This window comes from Aplysia californica, unplaced genomic scaffold (assembly GCF_000002075.1).
Source record: "Aplysia californica isolate F4 #8 unplaced genomic scaffold, AplCal3.0 scaffold00134, whole genome shotgun sequence".
NCBI lineage: Eukaryota > Metazoa > Mollusca > Gastropoda > Aplysiida > Aplysiidae > Aplysia > Aplysia californica.
The window spans coordinates 666,863-670,884 of NW_004797404.1; positions in this window are offsets into that span (position 1 = coordinate 666,863).

A 4,022-nucleotide genomic window follows, 5' to 3' on the forward strand; every position below is an offset into this window, starting at 1 on the left:
TCTATTACCTTGCCTTACAAATTGACACTTTTGTCCTCAAGTCATTTAGCTTTACATGGATGGCTGGTGCCTCTATAAATAAGTCATTGATAGTCAAGGTCAATTGCTTTATGTTGTTTCGTGGAGTTTTTTCTCATAAAACTTTGTTATTGTTTGTATCCTGAATGTTCCAAAAGTTTCCCTTCTTTCCTGAAGAGCTTCTAGCTATCTACTCTCCTCCTTCATTGTCTCCTCCACTGTCTTCTTCACTGCCTATCATGTGTTTCCTGAAAAATGGCTCTGTAGTTCCAAAACTGGAGCTAGTTAAAGTTAAAATCAGCCTGAGCCAAAAAGTTACAAAGCTGCACCACATGCTGTGCAGATGGTTTTTATGGAGATACATGGGCTGTTACTGTCGGAAAATGCAATGGAGTGATGCTTACTTATTTTCTTCAATTATTGTATAGTTCCATAGTGGGTATGGTACCATACTCTCTTTACTGGGTCTCAGAGGAGGATGAGTAGTTTTGTTATGGTTCATTGCTGTGGGCAGTGGAAAAAGTGGTTATTCACATTGGTAAAAAAAGAGCAGGTGCATCTATTAATGGGAATTGTGGTCGTATGGTCGTATTCTGTTATGGTGAAAAAGCAACTGAATACATATACTGAATAGAATATTGTGTGTGCTGGTGAAAGACTGGCTTGCTCTTTTCTAGAGAAAATTTTAGCAGTTGGTTTTTAAATTTAGTCAATGTTGGAACACCGAATTTGTTTGCGGTGTGAACCTCAGCTCCATTTCTTTTAAATTTAAGTTGTTTGTGAGATGGAATTCAAAGTGAAATGCAGCGCAGATGTTTGCTATTTCCTACCAACAAGGCCTACATGTTGTCTGCTTAGATGTTTTGTGAAAGAAGGGGAAGATTGCTATATATATAAATATATATATATAAGGACAGAGACATCTGGAGAGATCTTGTTTTTAGTCTACGCTCCTTTTGGTATGTGTGTGTGTGTGTGTGTGTGTGTGTGTGATGAGTGCGCGGCACACATTAAACTTTCGGTTGGTAGGAAATTTTGATTTTTGCCTTGGTGGCGGCTGAAGCCTATACTTATATTTATCGAAATTAGACGTGTACAACTTGCACATGGGACCTCCGGGATTTTTCGCCATTATATTGGAAGGCTAGGTGTAGATCTTGCCTACCATAAGATCAGGGGTGTGGCTGAAAGACAGCAGTAAGAAGGAACCATGAGTACATGTAGCAGTAGCAAGACTGCAGATAGAGTCCGGAGTCCAGAGGAGAGGGCAAAGGAGGTGCGGGGGCAAACGACAGAACATTGTTAGAGAGCAGGAAAGGATGTGAAAGGGGAAGATTTTGGAGTAGAAAATATGTCGTCTTTATCCGGGAAACTATCAAAGCCCCGCACTTTTTGGCGATATCGATACATGTACAATTAGATCGCCGAGTCCATCCAACGGTTACAGTCCTCTTGAGAAAATTACTCTGTACAGCCTCCATTGAAATATATTTGTCTTTCTGGTGACGCTAAGCGATTTCCATTTGATTTCTAAGCTAAAACTGAAAACAGATCAAATAAAAAGGCACTACAAAGAAAGAAGGGAGAATATTTAAACAAGCAAATGTACGCAGATAGGCAAGTCTCACAGCCTCAGTTCTTATCCTGAATGAGCAAGAAAGTGCTGCCCCTACATTTTAAAGATCGCCCGTGTCCTGTAGACATGTTATATACCTGAAAGGTCTATTTATTCAATACAATACCTTGATATCTGGTTCCAAGCCCTGTACAACGCTGAAGGTACTTAATAATTGTTGGATGGTACTGTTTTGGTAATCAGCGGTCTAATTGTATCGATATCGTCAAAAAGTGCGCGGCTCTGGTAGTGCGCGGCTTTGATGTTCTCCCCTTTATCCAGATTCGAACCCGGGACCTATTGAATGAGATGCCAACACATTAACTTCTAGACCACAAGGATTACCTTCGATCTTTGGATTTATGATGTAATATAATCTTTATGTCATGAGTAAAAATTAAGTTGAAAATTGACAATATTGTTGGCTCAGAAATACATGTATACCATCTTAAGACGTGATATAGCACTGTTAATCAACGTAAACAGAATTTTCAATGGCAGTTATGAAACACAATATCTGAATAGTTATGTCGAGTTTTGAATCTCATGGGGAGAGTTTGAAGGCACTCATTGTTGAGAGAGAATTTTGGAAATTGTTTTAAAATATGGTCCGAGTTGGTATACTGTCTTGTCTATGCTTATAGTTATATAGGAGAGACGAAAGGCAATTTGATTGGGCACACCAATAGCTCAGTTTGTATCACGCTGGATTATTTTTGGATTTATGTTAACATGCAAAATAATTATGATCCTATGCCATTCCTACTCTCTTCGAGCCCTTTCACAAGAAGGCAATCTGGTTCCCAACTTTCAGCACAATGAGATTTTACCACGTTGTAATACAATGTGTAGCATCAGGTGGCTTTAATGCATTAATGTGTCCATGCCTATACGTTCTTATCAAGGAGTTTAGAACTACTTTTAATCTCCTTGGTTCTTATACGTCTAGGTCAAGGAGCTTAGAACTAACTTACTTTTAATCTCCTTGGTCTAGGTCCGTGCTCACACGCGCGCGCGCACAATCTCTCTCTCTCTCTCTCTCTCTCTCTCTCTCTCTCTCTCTCTCTCTCTCTCTCTCTCTCTCTCTCTCTCTCTCTCTCTCTCTCTCTCTCTCTCTCTCTCTCTCTCTCTCTCTCTCACACACACACACACACACACACACACACACACACTGTCCGCGGACACGCTCACACACATTCATTCATTCAGTTTTGTGAAGTTTTGTAAACCTTGTTCTTATTTTGATTAAGAAAAAAGAGAAATAGATGTGACTATGGTGCTGTAATCTAATGACAATTATGGTATCTTAAATATATGATACCGTATACATTGTACTGTATTTTGAACTTGTGTCTGTGGCCTTGATTTCTTTTTATAAAAATAGTATGCCACAGACGACCCCCTGAGTGTTAGCCTGAACAGCAGGTTGACTAACAACAGTAACACACTATGCTATACTTCGTACCATGAAATTTCGCTGTAGACCAGTGGTTTTCAAACTTTTTTCGCCCTCCGCCCCCTTTTTCACCCAGCCGAGTCCGAGCGCCCCCTACTCCACCCCAACCATCAATACGACATAACGACATGCATAATATAATAACAATAAAAAAATAAAGAGAGAGCTCAAAAAGTAGGGTACAAAATATAGAGCCTAAATTCTAATGATTTGGTTCTGAAAATTAGTTGGATCACAAATCACCATCATTACAGTCTTAAATTAAGCGTGTACGAGAGATAATAAAAACACATTTTTTCTTCTATGTTATGCAAGGGCACTGCGAACAAAATACTGTCATTTTATATATATGTGTCTTCGGTATTAAACGACCAGTGTTGTTAACATCAATAAAAGTATAACATGTATTATGACATATTTACAGAAGCAAAACACACAAAAAATGAACCCCAAATCAGTGATCATTAGTTTGAAAACAGATTGACGTTATTTTTATGAAACGTTTTCTCCCATCAAGGTGCTGCAATAAAGTTGCCTGGGATTTGCATTATATCAAATATCTCCATTCTAGAACATAAAATTATTATTAAGCTGTTCAAGTGTGAATAACCACAGGAAAGAAAAAGTATGCATGGATCTTAGTCTACAATTATCATCGTAATCATCGCCGTCAATATCATCATCAGTTTCATCAACAGTGGCAGCACATGCTCATAACAAACTCTATTAAACAAGTGAGTATTTTGCTGTAGATAAAGAAGAAAGAAAATTTTAGAAAAGCAAAAAAAGAAAAGACGTGTTCAGGTATCAAGTGAGGGTAAACTACGGTGTAAGCATATGTACAAATAAGTCATTGACACTGTCCTAATGGGAAGTACGGACCTGGTGAGACGAAACCAACTTATCAACATCAGGTTTCAGATTGGTCAGTGG